Consider the following 15,345-nt stretch of genomic DNA (forward strand, 5'->3'; position numbering starts at 1 on the left):
AGGATAATGAAGAGTGCAAGGACACTGCAAACATTTTCTGAGGTAGGATCAATGCCAGCTATGGTATGTTTTTCTAGACTCAGGCTTTCTCTCTAGGTTCTTTCCAATAAAGTAAAATCAGCACACAAAAAAACATAAGCACATCTCCATCCATCAACACAAATGTGAGTCTCCTAACCAAAATAATACATTGCTTCTTGCTGGTCAGTCTAAAGCTCGAATCTCTCATCACCTCAACATTTTTACAACACATTAAGGTAAACTTTTTCTCTGTTGTGTTAATGATAGTGGCTGCAAAGCACGAATTCTGTCATGGGACGGGACATGGGACCTTCAGACATGGGACGAGGTGGCCGAGTGGTTAAGACGATGGACTACTAATCCATTGTGCTCTGCACGCGTGGGTTCGAATCCCATCCTCAACGATGGTTGTCTTTAGTGTTCGAGAGTGCCAGGCAAAGTTGTTTACATCACTTTGCTTTAACGTACTTACCACCGCTTTAACGTTTAACTACTTTAAAGTAATCATCCTAAACATAGCTGCAGAAAAACACCACATCCCAGTTTAACGCAGCCGCGTAACGAGGTGGCCGAGTGGTTAAGGCGATGGACTGCTAATCCATTGTGCTCTGCACGCGTGGCTTCGAATCCCATCCTCGTCGTTTGATGTCTTTAGTGTTCGAGAGTGCCAGGCAAAGTTGTTTGAAGCACTTTGCTTTAATGTACCTACCACCGCTTTAACGTTTAACCACTTTAAAGTAATTATCCTAAACATAGATGCAGAAAAACACAACATCCCAGTTTTATGCAGACGCGTGACGAGGTGGCCAAGTGGTTAAGGATATTGACTGCAAATCCATTGTGCTCTACACGCGTGAGTTCGAATCCCATCCTCATTGTTTAATGTCTTTAGTGTTCGAGAGAGCCAGGCAAAGTTTTTTGAAGCACTTTGCTTTAATGTACCCCCATTTAGGCTAGCCCATTTTGCTCTACGGAGATCCTAGTAAAAAAAAGTCAACTGCAGGGATGCTGCTTGCATCATCCAACTGTTTACAACACATCATGGCAAGCTTTAACTGAATTACATTTTATTGATAACAGCAAAAAAGCTTGGGTTAATATCTGATAACATTCTGATTACAGGATCAATAAAACAACTTCTCTGGTGCTTGGACATGGGCGTAAGAAACTCCAAAGTACTACAGAGATTGGCTGAGAAAAGCCCAAAATCTGAGAAGCCGAAACTTCTCCGTGTTCATGGATTCACAACCGTTTAAGAAACAGCAGACAACAGGAACAAAGGATTCTTTTCAACAAGTTCATAAGTCTCCAAAGAGACTGACAAAAATTGCCAAGGCTGACTGTATTTCAAGTCAACCTAGCGGGGTATTGGGTAAAGTTTTCAACCAGCAAAGATCACGCCTCGGATAAACCTCATAGGCTACAATATTGCCTCTGCGAAAGAATGCCCTAAAACATCACAACATCTTCGATGCACATATCTGGACATGGAACGACAGGATGGTATCAAGCTTTAAACTGCTATGCAATCAGCTTCTGGCACTGATGGCTTCATAGTGTGACTATGAAAGAGGCGAGGGAAATGCACAAAAAGATTTATTCATTGTCCTCTTCTCACTCAAAAAATTGCACTGCTTCGGTACATCTGGGAGCAGAGAATTATGGGTATTCTGGCAGCAAAGGGGCGGGATCATAATGCTCAGTCTCTAAGAACATATTTGAGTTCAGGATTGATTCAGCATGCCCTCTACGAGGTTGGGTAGGATAATGAAGAGTGCAAGGACACTGCAAACATTTTCTGAGGTAGGATCAATGCCAGCTATGGTATGTTTTTCTAGACTCAGGCTTTCTCTCTAGGTTCTTTCCAATAAAGTAAAATCAGCACACAAAAAAACATAAGCACATCTCCATCCATCAACACAAATGTGAGTCTCCTAACCAAAATAATACATTGCTTCTTGCTGGTCAGTCTAAAGCTCGAATCTCTCATCACCTCAACATTTTTACAACACATTAAGGTAAACTTTTTCTCTGTTGTGTTAATGATAGTGGCTGCAAAGCACGAATTCTGTCATGGGACGGGACATGGGACCTTCAGACATGGGACGAGGTGGCCGAGTGGTTAAGCCGATGGACTACTAATCCATTGTGCTCTGCACGCGTGGGTTCGAATCCCATCCTCAACGATGGTTGTCTTTAGTGTTCGAGAGTGCCAGGCAAAGTTGTTTACATCACTTTGCTTTAACGTACTTACCACCGCTTTAACGTTTAACTACTTTAAAGTAATCATCCTAAACATAGCTGCAGAAAAACACCACATCCCAGTTTAACGCAGCCGCGTAACGAGGTGGCCGAGTGGTTAAGGCGATGGACTGCTAATCCATTGTGCTCTGCACGCGTGGCTTCGAATCCCATCCTCGTCGTTTGATGTCTTTAGTGTTCGAGAGTGCCAGGCAAAGTTGTTTGAAGCACTTTGCTTTAATGTACCTACCACCGCTTTAACGTTTAACCACTTTAAAGTAATTATCCTAAACATAGATGCAGAAAAACACAACATCCCAGTTTTATGCAGACGCGTGACGAGGTGGCCAAGTGGTTAAGGATATTGACTGCAAATCCATTGTGCTCTACACGCGTGAGTTCGAATCCCATCCTCATTGTTTAATGTCTTTAGTGTTCGAGAGAGCCAGGCAAAGTTTTTTGAAGCACTTTGCTTTAATGTACCCCCATTTAGGCTAGCCCATTTTGCTCTACGGAGATCCTAGTAAAAAAAAGTCAACTGCAGGGATGCTGCTTGCATCATCCAACTGTTTACAACACATCATGGCAAGCTTTAACTGAATTACATTTTATTGATAACAGCAAAAAAGCTTGGGTTAATATCTGATAACATTCTGATTACAGGATCAATAAAACAACTTCTCTGGTGCTTGGACATGGGCGTAAGAAACTCCAAAGTACTACAGAGATTGGCTGAGAAAAGCCCAAAATCTGAGAAGCCGAAACTTCTCCGTGTTCATGGATTCACAACCGTTTAAGAAACAGCAGACAACAGGAACAAAGGATTCTTTTCAACAAGTTCATAAGTCTCCAAAGAGACTGACAAAAATTGCCAAGGCTGACTGTATTTCAAGTCAACCTAGCGGGGTATTGGGTAAAGTTTTCAACCAGCAAAGATCACACCTCGGATAAACCTCATAGGCTACAATATTGCCTCTGCGAAAGAATGCCCTAAAACATCACAACATCTTCGATGCACATATCTGGACATGGAACGACAGGATGGTATCAAGCTTTAAACTGCTATGCAATCAGCTTCTGGCACTGATGGCTTCATAGTGTGACTATGAAAGAGGCGAGGGAAATGCACAAAAAGATTTATTCATTGTCCTCTTCTCACTCAAAAAATTGCACTGCTTCGGTACATCTGGGAGCAGAGAATTATGGGTATTCTGGCAGCAAAGGGGCGGGATCATAATGCTCAGTCTCTAAGAACATATTTGAGTTCAGGATTGATTCAGCATGCCCTCTACGAGGTTGGGTAGGATAATGAAGAGTGCAAGGACACTGCAAACATTTTCTGAGGTAGGATCAATGCCAGCTATGGTATGTTTTTCTAGACTCAGGCTTTCTCTCTAGGTTCTTTCCAATAAAGTAAAATCAGCACACAAAAAAACATAAGCACATCTCCATCCATCAACACAAATGTGAGTCTCCTAACCAAAATAATACATTGCTTCTTGCTGGTCAGTCTAAAGCTCGAATCTCTCATCACCTCAACATTTTTACAACACATTAAGGTAAACTTTTTCTCTGTTGTGTTAATGATAGTGGCTGCAAAGCACGAATTCTGTCATGGGACGGGACATGGGACCTTCAGACATGGGACGAGGTGGCCGAGTGGTTAAGCCGATGGACTACTAATCCATTGTGCTCTGCACGCGTGGGTTCGAATCCCATCCTCAACGATGGTTGTCTTTAGTGTTCGAGAGTGCCAGGCAAAGTTGTTTACATCACTTTGCTTTAACGTACTTACCACCGCTTTAACGTTTAACTACTTTAAAGTAATCATCCTAAACATAGCTGCAGAAAAACACCACATCCCAGTTTAACGCAGCCGCGTAACGAGGTGGCCGAGTGGTTAAGGCGATGGACTGCTAATCCATTGTGCTCTGCACGCGTGGCTTCGAATCCCATCCTCGTCGTTTGATGTCTTTAGTGTTCGAGAGTGCCAGGCAAAGTTGTTTGAAGCACTTTGCTTTAATGTACCTACCACCGCTTTAACGTTTAACCACTTTAAAGTAATTATCCTAAACATAGATGCAGAAAAACACAACATCCCAGTTTTATGCAGACGCGTGACGAGGTGGCCAAGTGGTTAAGGATATTGACTGCAAATCCATTGTGCTCTACACGCGTGAGTTCGAATCCCATCCTCATTGTTTAATGTCTTTAGTGTTCGAGAGAGCCAGGCAAAGTTTTTTGAAGCACTTTGCTTTAATGTACCCCCATTTAGGCTAGCCCATTTTGCTCTACGGAGATCCTAGTAAAAAAAAGTCAACTGCAGGGATGCTGCTTGCATCATCCAACTGTTTACAACACATCATGGCAAGCTTTAACTGAATTACATTTTATTGATAACAGCAAAAAAGCTTGGGTTAATATCTGATAACATTCTGATTACAGGATCAATAAAACAACTTCTCTGGTGCTTGGACATGGGCGTAAGAAACTCCAAAGTACTACAGAGATTGGCTGAGAAAAGCCCAAAATCTGAGAAGCCGAAACTTCTCCGTGTTCATGGATTCACAACCGTTTAAGAAACAGCAGACAACAGGAACAAAGGATTCTTTTCAACAAGTTCATAAGTCTCCAAAGAGACTGACAAAAATTGCCAAGGCTGACTGTATTTCAAGTCAACCTAGCGGGGTATTGGGTAAAGTTTTCAACCAGCAAAGATCACGCCTCGGATAAACCTCATAGGCTACAATATTGCCTCTGCGAAAGAATGCCCTAAAACATCACAACATCTTCGATGCACATATCTGGACATGGAACGACAGGATGGTATCAAGCTTTAAACTGCTATGCAATCAGCTTCTGGCACTGATGGCTTCATAGTGTGACTATGAAAGAGGCGAGGGAAATGCACAAAAAGATTTATTCATTGTCCTCTTCTCACTCAAAAAATTGCACTGCTTCGGTACATCTGGGAGCAGAGAATTATGGGTATTCTGGCAGCAAAGGGGCGGGATCATAATGCTCAGTCTCTAAGAACATATTTGAGTTCAGGATTGATTCAGCATGCCCTCTACGAGGTTGGGTAGGATAATGAAGAGTGCAAGGACACTGCAAACATTTTCTGAGGTAGGATCAATGCCAGCTATGGTATGTTTTTCTAGACTCAGGCTTTCTCTCTAGGTTCTTTCCAATAAAGTAAAATCAGCACACAAAAAAACATAAGCACATCTCCATCCATCAACACAAATGTGAGTCTCCTAACCAAAATAATACATTGCTTCTTGCTGGTCAGTCTAAAGCTCGAATCTCTCATCACCTCAACATTTTTACAACACATTAAGGTAAACTTTTTCTCTGTTGTGTTAATGATAGTGGCTGCAAAGCACGAATTCTGTCATGGGACGGGACATGGGACCTTCAGACATGGGACGAGGTGGCCGAGTGGTTAAGCCGATGGACTACTAATCCATTGTGCTCTGCACGCGTGGGTTCGAATCCCATCCTCAACGATGGTTGTCTTTAGTGTTCGAGAGTGCCAGGCAAAGTTGTTTACATCACTTTGCTTTAACGTACTTACCACCGCTTTAACGTTTAACTACTTTAAAGTAATCATCCTAAACATAGCTGCAGAAAAACACCACATCCCAGTTTAACGCAGCCGCGTAACGAGGTGGCCGAGTGGTTAAGGCGATGGACTGCTAATCCATTGTGCTCTGCACGCGTGGCTTCGAATCCCATCCTCGTCGTTTGATGTCTTTAGTGTTCGAGAGTGCCAGGCAAAGTTGTTTGAAGCACTTTGCTTTAATGTACCTACCACCGCTTTAACGTTTAACCACTTTAAAGTAATTATCCTAAACATAGATGCAGAAAAACACAACATCCCAGTTTTATGCAGACGCGTGACGAGGTGGCCAAGTGGTTAAGGATATTGACTGCAAATCCATTGTGCTCTACACGCGTGAGTTCGAATCCCATCCTCATTGTTTAATGTCTTTAGTGTTCGAGAGAGCCAGGCAAAGTTTTTTGAAGCACTTTGCTTTAATGTACCCCCATTTAGGCTAGCCCATTTTGCTCTACGGAGATCCTAGTAAAAAAAAGTCAACTGCAGGGATGCTGCTTGCATCATCCAACTGTTTACAACACATCATGGCAAGCTTTAACTGAATTACATTTTATTGATAACAGCAAAAAAGCTTGGGTTAATATCTGATAACATTCTGATTACAGGATCAATAAAACAACTTCTCTGGTGCTTGGACATGGGCGTAAGAAACTCCAAAGTACTACAGAGATTGGCTGAGAAAAGCCCAAAATCTGAGAAGCCGAAACTTCTCCGTGTTCATGGATTCACAACCGTTTAAGAAACAGCAGACAACAGGAACAAAGGATTCTTTTCAACAAGTTCATAAGTCTCCAAAGAGACTGACAAAAATTGCCAAGGCTGACTGTATTTCAAGTCAACCTAGCGGGGTATTGGGTAAAGTTTTCAACCAGCAAAGATCACACCTCGGATAAACCTCATAGGCTACAATATTGCCTCTGCGAAAGAATGCCCTAAAACATCACAACATCTTCGATGCACATATCTGGACATGGAACGACAGGATGGTATCAAGCTTTAAACTGCTATGCAATCAGCTTCTGGCACTGATGGCTTCATAGTGTGACTATGAAAGAGGCGAGGGAAATGCACAAAAAGATTTATTCATTGTCCTCTTCTCACTCAAAAAATTGCACTGCTTCGGTACATCTGGGAGCAGAGAATTATGGGTATTCTGGCAGCAAAGGGGCGGGATCATAATGCTCAGTCTCTAAGAACATATTTGAGTTCAGGATTGATTCAGCATGCCCTCTACGAGGTTGGGTAGGATAATGAAGAGTGCAAGGACACTGCAAACATTTTCTGAGGTAGGATCAATGCCAGCTATGGTATGTTTTTCTAGACTCAGGCTTTCTCTCTAGGTTCTTTCCAATAAAGTAAAATCAGCACACAAAAAAACATAAGCACATCTCCATCCATCAACACAAATGTGAGTCTCCTAACCAAAATAATACATTGCTTCTTGCTGGTCAGTCTAAAGCTCGAATCTCTCATCACCTCAACATTTTTACAACACATTAAGGTAAACTTTTTCTCTGTTGTGTTAATGATAGTGGCTGCAAAGCACGAATTCTGTCATGGGACGGGACATGGGACCTTCAGACATGGGACGAGGTGGCCGAGTGGTTAAGCCGATGGACTACTAATCCATTGTGCTCTGCACGCGTGGGTTCGAATCCCATCCTCAACGATGGTTGTCTTTAGTGTTCGAGAGTGCCAGGCAAAGTTGTTTACATCACTTTGCTTTAACGTACTTACCACCGCTTTAACGTTTAACTACTTTAAAGTAATCATCCTAAACATAGCTGCAGAAAAACACCACATCCCAGTTTAACGCAGCCGCGTAACGAGGTGGCCGAGTGGTTAAGGCGATGGACTGCTAATCCATTGTGCTCTGCACGCGTGGCTTCGAATCCCATCCTCGTCGTTTGATGTCTTTAGTGTTCGAGAGTGCCAGGCAAAGTTGTTTGAAGCACTTTGCTTTAATGTACCTACCACCGCTTTAACGTTTAACCACTTTAAAGTAATTATCCTAAACATAGATGCAGAAAAACACAACATCCCAGTTTTATGCAGACGCGTGACGAGGTGGCCAAGTGGTTAAGGATATTGACTGCAAATCCATTGTGCTCTACACGCGTGAGTTCGAATCCCATCCTCATTGTTTAATGTCTTTAGTGTTCGAGAGAGCCAGGCAAAGTTTTTTGAAGCACTTTGCTTTAATGTACCCCCATTTAGGCTAGCCCATTTTGCTCTACGGAGATCCTAGTAAAAAAAAGTCAACTGCAGGGATGCTGCTTGCATCATCCAACTGTTTACAACACATCATGGCAAGCTTTAACTGAATTACATTTTATTGATAACAGCAAAAAAGCTTGGGTTAATATCTGATAACATTCTGATTACAGGATCAATAAAACAACTTCTCTGGTGCTTGGACATGGGCGTAAGAAACTCCAAAGTACTACAGAGATTGGCTGAGAAAAGCCCAAAATCTGAGAAGCCGAAACTTCTCCGTGTTCATGGATTCACAACCGTTTAAGAAACAGCAGACAACAGGAACAAAGGATTCTTTTCAACAAGTTCATAAGTCTCCAAAGAGACTGACAAAAATTGCCAAGGCTGACTGTATTTCAAGTCAACCTAGCGGGGTATTGGGTAAAGTTTTCAACCAGCAAAGATCACGCCTCGGATAAACCTCATAGGCTACAATATTGCCTCTGCGAAAGAATGCCCTAAAACATCACAACATCTTCGATGCACATATCTGGACATGGAACGACAGGATGGTATCAAGCTTTAAACTGCTATGCAATCAGCTTCTGGCACTGATGGCTTCATAGTGTGACTATGAAAGAGGCGAGGGAAATGCACAAAAAGATTTATTCATTGTCCTCTTCTCACTCAAAAAATTGCACTGCTTCGGTACATCTGGGAGCAGAGAATTATGGGTATTCTGGCAGCAAAGGGGCGGGATCATAATGCTCAGTCTCTAAGAACATATTTGAGTTCAGGATTGATTCAGCATGCCCTCTACGAGGTTGGGTAGGATAATGAAGAGTGCAAGGACACTGCAAACATTTTCTGAGGTAGGATCAATGCCAGCTATGGTATGTTTTTCTAGACTCAGGCTTTCTCTCTAGGTTCTTTCCAATAAAGTAAAATCAGCACACAAAAAAACATAAGCACATCTCCATCCATCAACACAAATGTGAGTCTCCTAACCAAAATAATACATTGCTTCTTGCTGGTCAGTCTAAAGCTCGAATCTCTCATCACCTCAACATTTTTACAACACATTAAGGTAAACTTTTTCTCTGTTGTGTTAATGATAGTGGCTGCAAAGCACGAATTCTGTCATGGGACGGGACATGGGACCTTCAGACATGGGACGAGGTGGCCGTTCCTTCCAGCGATCGGCCGGTCTAACAATTCCTAACGCACTCCTAACAATTCCGAACGCACTCCTAACAATTCCGAACGCAATCGAAACAAGTCCTAACATATTCCGAACAATTCCGAACACAATCCTAACAATCCTAACAGTCAATGGTTAAGTCCTAACAGTATCCGAACAGAGCTCAACGGGGCAAAACGTTCATTGGCTGAACGGGGCAAAGCAGTCATTGGCCGAAATATAGTCATGTGACTACAGTCATAAAAAGAGCGCCATGTATTCGAATGACTCATCATCTTTTATCACCGACACCAACCCCATCATTAACGTTACCTCAAAACTAATATCTTCGGATAACGAGCAGGTAAGTTAAGTTTAACATATATTTTAACCTGAAAGAGTTAGAATATATCGTCACGTATACGTTGCGTACCAAAGCAGTCAGATATATGCTCTAAAATTCATCAATATTTGTCAATATTTGTAAAATAATTTATCTCAATACAACAGGTAGCGTAATCTCTTTAGGTAAGCAGCATTTTAAAGATATGTGTCAGACAAATCTACACTGCCTGCCACCTGACTTTAGTAACTAAATATTTTATACATTTTGCATAATTACTAGGCTTTTTTTACATTATATTGACTTGTACTGTTTTTAATGTATATATTTGAGTTTAGTGTACTGTTATCGTTCATTGTATTTGGCATGGAGTTAAAAAAATCGTTTTACACAAATAAATTAACAGAAATACAATTTACATACTTTAACAACCACCCATGTAGTCAAATATATGCTTTAAAATTCATCATTATTTGTCTATGCAAATAATTAATCTAAATACAACATGTAATCTCTTAAGTAAAGGTAAGCAGCATTTTAAAGATATGTCAGACAAATCTACACTGCCACATGACTTTAGTAACTAAATATTTTATACATTTTGCATAAATATTATATAAACTTGGCTTTTTTTTACATTATGTTGACTTGTACTGTTTTCAATGTATTTATTTGAGTTTAGTGTAATGTTATCGTTCATTGTATTTGGCATAGAGTTAAAAAAAAATCTTTTTACACAAATAAATGAACAGAAATACAATTTAAATACTTAAACAACCACCCATGTCTATAATCAAACAATCATCAATGTGTCAAATATGATGGACATCATCCATCCTCTACCTAAAAATATCTGTTGTATTTTTGTGCCTAACACTTTTCTTCAGATTTTATATCAAGTATTTCCCAAAAGTAATGTAAGTCTGATATTTACAGTGTTGTTTCATATTTATAGACATGAGTAAGACGGGTAAACCTGACTCGTATTGGCATGACATCATGTGCAAATATGCCCAAGGGAAGTACCACTTCACAACAGGCAAGAAGCCTGGGGCAAAGAAATGGAAGGATGCCTTGGACCGAATTAATAAGTGTCCACTACACAATCTGACCTGTGCATATGATATCTTTGGAAAAAGTGTGATTATGACTAAATGTGATTATTTTTATTTATGCTGATGATCATTACTAATTTTAGTTTTTTTCCCCATATTTTTTTTTTTTTTTTACAATTTAATTAGAAAAGATGAGTTTTTTGTTGAGCATCATATTTTGTGCATCATGTTGTGGCTCCTATAGTATGATATAGTGAAAATATGGAGCTCAAACTTGAAAAATAACATTAGTTTTAATCACAGGCAAAACTAAGCAATGCTGTGCATTTTAGTGAAGATGCTGTCAGTATACTAGGTGAATTCTTTGCTTGTAAGGTACATCAATGAGGTCTTTATTACAGTTTAGTAAGAGACTTAAACTGCACTCACACATTAAAAAGATTTGCACAAAGATCTGAAGGTGGGTGTTTCTACAATTATACTGAAAGTAGTTTGACTTAAAAAAGAGCAAACAAACGGATTCATATTTTTTTTTTAAACGCTTTTCAGCAGTTTGGATTTTGATCATTTACGTGCATTAGGTATTTTGTATACCAAATGATGCAGCTTTATAAGGCTAAAAATTATTTAGTTTAACTATACTGGCAATATTTTCAGACCTGGGGAAAACATTAACATTTTTTTTGCAGTCAGCAGAGCAGACATTGTTAGGGATGGAAGCAGGACCTCAGGGCAGTGCAGACCCACGACCAGTCCCACAGTGCAGTGCAGGCTCAAGTGTCAGCATGGAAGCAGGACGTCAGGGCAGTGCAGGCCAACGACCAGTCCCACAGAGTAGTTCAATTATGTGTGGTCTTGATTGGAGCAGACTACCCTCGCTGCAGCAAATGTATGATTCCTGTCTGTCCTTGGAGTTCAGAGGTCCTTAACCAACTGGATCCCTCCCACAGAAACAAGTTCCCCGCTGTTCTTACCACACAGCTGGCTCTCGACAGGAGGTGTGTGACTTTGTTAAAGCCCAGAACTGCTGGGAACAGCTCCAGTTTCTTGCAGCAAGCTCTTGAGGAAGTTCACAGCGAGGAGTGGGCACGACGGAGTTCTGACGGAGATCTGACAGACTGTGAGTTTCACAAAGAGAGATGTGCCCTGACACAGACTGAAGTGGTTTATCAGCAGCCACCGCCATTTTGCCCACTACCTCTAGCACAGTGTTTTGAGACCGTCCATGCAAACGAGATCGTGAGTCACCTTGAGGAGCTAAAGGGTGTCATAACCTCAACCGATGGTAACATCCTGAAGCTAGACTCTACCAAGAAGGTAAATGTATATAAAAGGAGGCAAATGCATGTTAACTTCACCTGATGTTCAGTAATTATATCTGATTATAATGTGTGTGTGTGTGTGTGTATATATATGTTTTTATATAGATCACTAAAAAGCTAGCTGGTGGCATTGCGGACACTGCTACTTGGATGACAAACGTTGGCAATGAGTTTGGCCAAGTCCTAAACTGTGTCTTAACCACTGGTGAGGGAGCTGGCCTAGATGACCTGTGTCAGGGCATCGTAAAGCGATACAAGGATGCTGGAGAGCCGGAGCCAGTTGTAATTTACGTTGACAGGGACTGCTGCAGCGAGACAGGTTTGTTACCATAAGTCTTCACCTAATAGGAATGCAACCATTTCAGGCATGTTTTTTGGAAAGTGAATTTACATGCCATCCCTAGGTGTTTGTTATAATTTTAGAACCATGTGTAAAATGATGCCTTGTTTCTCATCGGTGTAGGCGTGACTCCATTTCTTACCTGGTTTCGACCATGGAAGGTCACAGTGCGACTTGACGTCTTCCACTTCATGCGGCGGTTCACTGCTGGTCTTACAACGGAGCACCATCCACTGTATGGCACTTTCTGCTCCAAGTTGTCCAGCTGTATATTTGAATGGGACAAGGAGGACATCGCTCGTCTTAAAGAGGCAAAAAAGACCATGCTTTCAAAAAAACATGGGGGCCATATTTTGACAGAGTCCCAAATCCTGTCAAGCATCACCTCTACTGAACTGGCCAAGCACTGCAGGAGGAGGACACGCAGAGTTGAAGAAACCCGTGTACTGATACAAGGACTGCTGGACTCCATGTGGGAACTGACGGACACCACTGGTTTGCGCCTCATCAGTGAAGAGAGCATGACACGTGTGTGGGAGGTACAGCAGAAACACTTACCTTGCATCCAAGATCCACCCGGAGTTCAGCTTTACACAAAACTGGGCTCCGGGTTACAGAAGGGTGACAATGTTCTGGATGTACTGAGGTGTGGCAGAGGGTCCTCTTCCCTGGAAAGCTTCCATCACCACCAGTGCACTTTTATTCCAGGCAAGTTGAAATAAAACAATATCATGTGTATAATTAAGTAGTGTTGTCACAATACTGGAGTATATAATAGTATTTTAATCATTTAAAACATTGTCTTTCAGGGTGGAGGTGTAATGCTTTACATACGCAGATGTACATGGTTGAAGGTGCATCTAGATGGAACATCAACCGAGGTCATCAAGCTGTTGACATGAGTGGTACATCACTAACTAAAATGTATGATGTGCGTTTAATGTCCCACATTAATGTCCTCAGCAGCAGAGTCCTCGGATGTGCACTCCTGCCAGAATTCATACCACCTGGAAAACCCACTGGTAAGATTCAACATTGTACATTTAATTCATTGCAGGCATCATTGTGTCTTTTTGGGTTTGTGAATGCTAACCAATCAGACCATTGTTTTTATGACTGATTGTTGCCATAAACGTGGCCATTCCTAGTTATAAGATGTGATCACATGCACTGTACTGCTTTAGCCTGATATTCCTCTTATTACAAAATGTTTATTGGCAGATGAACGCATAGCTGTGGAGTACTTGTTGGCACAGTCTGACAGAGGAGACCTGCTTTCTTCACTGGAGCAACATGAAATCAATTTGCCAGAGATGCAGGTTGAAGTTCAGGAGGTTGAGTGTTTGGATGTCACAATATGTGATGCAGCAGACATCAATTTAGGCACACACACCCTTGGACGTTCCAGCAGTCATCATGATTCCTTGATCTCATCTCAGGTAATGTCAATTTTCTTGACCATTTGTAATTAAGATTGCATAGGAATGTTAGTTTACTGGAGCAATGAATAAGTTGTTTCATGATTAAACGTTTAATGAATTAAACAATTATTAATAATAGTAAACTTCTTTTTAGCATACATTTTGAACAGTCAGTCTTGTAACTCAAATTTATTCTACTTAAATTTTTTTTAAAACAATCTAGGAAACCAGTGTGGCAAGTGGTGGCTCTTACAGTCCTGACATTGAAGACGTTTCCTGCGTTGGTCCCAGCACATCAACCCCGGTAAAGTATAACATGATATTTCCATTTTCAGGACAGTAGATGTGATTCCAGGGTAGGGTTGGGCATCGAGAACCGGTTCTAACTTGGAACCGTTTAAAAAATAACGATTCCATTGGAATCGTTTAGAAAATTTATTTTCGGTTCCGATATTCGGTTCAAAACGCGCAAGTTTTGGTTTCCATGGCCACCTGATTTCCGGTGCTTGCGCGCCCGCTTGTTCTTTTAGTCATGGAAGCCCGGTAAGCGGCTCTGAAGTGTGGATTTATTTCACTTTTAAAAGTCTGGGTCGGCACAGTGCAACTAGTGTTGTCAAAAATATCGATACTGAAATATCTGAAAAGATACGATAGCCTGCTCAGCCTACACAATCGATCCCAGCTGCTCTCCTCTCCTCTCCTCTCTGACCGACAGCGAGTTGACACGCAGCCGCATATATTCTCATTCAGCCGGTTAACCCTCTGAACACGACGGACGCGCGTTCTGCTGGACTTTTCCTTACGACAGTGTGTTAGTGTTAGTGTGTGTGTGATCGGTCTGAATTTCGCGCGGGATTGCACATAATTCTACGAATCCCCGCAGATTTCAAGCTCACATCTGAAGCGCACACACACACATAGCCTACCGTAATAAAGCCTCCCCTGACATACAAGTGCAAATATTCGCTTCTTTTTACATCTTATTATTGGTCAAATACACTCAAACTAATTCTCAGTGCACATTTTGAACAGAACTCTTTCTCTCTACCCCTCTCTTTTTTCTTTCCCTAACCCTAACCCTAACCCCTCTCTTTTTTCTTTCCCTAACCCTAACCCTAACCCCTCTCTTTTTTCTTTCCCTAACCCTAACCCTAACCTAACCCTAACCCTAACCCCTCTCTTTTTTCTTTCCCTAACCCTAACCTAACCCTAACCCCTCTCTTTTTTCTTTCCCTAACCCTAACCCCTAACCCTAACCCTAACCCTACCCCTCTTTCTCTCTACCCCTCTGTACCCCTCTTTCTCTCTACCCCTCTCTTTCTCTCTACCTCTCTCTTTTTTCTTTCCCTAACCCTTACCCCTAACCCACCCTAACCCCTAACCCTAACCCTACCCCTCTTTCTCTCTACCCCTCTGTACCCCTCTTTCTCTCTACCCCTCTGTACCCCTCTCTCTCTCTACCCCTCTCTTTCTCTCTACCCCTCTTTCTCTCTACCTCTCTTTCTCTCTACCCCTCTTTCTCACTACCCCTCTTTCTCTCTACCCCTCTCTTTCTCTCTACCCCTCTCTACCCCTCTCTTTCTCTCTACCCCTCTTTTCTTCTA

The 15,345-nt window shown here is 41.6% G+C and overlaps 10 non-coding genes across 10 annotated transcripts; 5 read left to right on the forward strand and 5 right to left on the reverse strand.

Moving 5' to 3' along the window:
* The first annotated feature begins 343 nt into the window (after positions 1 to 343).
* On the forward strand, positions 344 to 425 carry trnas-acu (transfer RNA serine (anticodon ACU)). Its single transcript has one exon. It is a non-coding gene; the product is annotated as a tRNA-Ser (tRNA).
* A 901-nt stretch (positions 426 to 1,326) lies between these two features.
* On the reverse strand, positions 1,327 to 1,467 carry LOC137058987 (U4 spliceosomal RNA). Its single transcript, XR_010900946.1, has one exon. It is a non-coding gene; the product is annotated as a U4 spliceosomal RNA (small nuclear RNA).
* Positions 1,468 to 2,125: 658 nt separating this feature from the next.
* Positions 2,126 to 2,207, forward strand: trnas-acu (transfer RNA serine (anticodon ACU)). The gene has a single exon. It is a non-coding gene; the product is annotated as a tRNA-Ser (tRNA).
* A 901-nt stretch (positions 2,208 to 3,108) lies between these two features.
* LOC137059011 (U4 spliceosomal RNA) lies at positions 3,109 to 3,249 on the reverse strand. Its single transcript, XR_010900970.1, has one exon. It is a non-coding gene; the product is annotated as a U4 spliceosomal RNA (small nuclear RNA).
* Positions 3,250 to 3,907: 658 nt separating this feature from the next.
* Positions 3,908 to 3,989, forward strand: trnas-acu (transfer RNA serine (anticodon ACU)). Its single transcript has one exon. It is a non-coding gene; the product is annotated as a tRNA-Ser (tRNA).
* Positions 3,990 to 4,890: 901 nt separating this feature from the next.
* On the reverse strand, positions 4,891 to 5,031 carry LOC137058988 (U4 spliceosomal RNA). The gene has a single exon (XR_010900947.1). It is a non-coding gene; the product is annotated as a U4 spliceosomal RNA (small nuclear RNA).
* A 658-nt stretch (positions 5,032 to 5,689) lies between these two features.
* trnas-acu (transfer RNA serine (anticodon ACU)) lies at positions 5,690 to 5,771 on the forward strand. Its single transcript has one exon. It is a non-coding gene; the product is annotated as a tRNA-Ser (tRNA).
* A 901-nt stretch (positions 5,772 to 6,672) lies between these two features.
* On the reverse strand, positions 6,673 to 6,813 carry LOC137059012 (U4 spliceosomal RNA). The gene has a single exon (XR_010900971.1). It is a non-coding gene; the product is annotated as a U4 spliceosomal RNA (small nuclear RNA).
* Positions 6,814 to 7,471: 658 nt separating this feature from the next.
* On the forward strand, positions 7,472 to 7,553 carry trnas-acu (transfer RNA serine (anticodon ACU)). Its single transcript has one exon. It is a non-coding gene; the product is annotated as a tRNA-Ser (tRNA).
* A 901-nt stretch (positions 7,554 to 8,454) lies between these two features.
* Positions 8,455 to 8,595, reverse strand: LOC137058989 (U4 spliceosomal RNA). The gene has a single exon (XR_010900949.1). It is a non-coding gene; the product is annotated as a U4 spliceosomal RNA (small nuclear RNA).
* Between the last annotated feature and the right edge of the window lie 6,750 nt (positions 8,596 to 15,345).

Source organism: Pseudorasbora parva, chromosome 22 (genome assembly GCF_024679245.1).
Source record: "Pseudorasbora parva isolate DD20220531a chromosome 22, ASM2467924v1, whole genome shotgun sequence".
Classification (NCBI taxonomy): domain Eukaryota; kingdom Metazoa; phylum Chordata; class Actinopteri; order Cypriniformes; family Gobionidae; genus Pseudorasbora; species Pseudorasbora parva.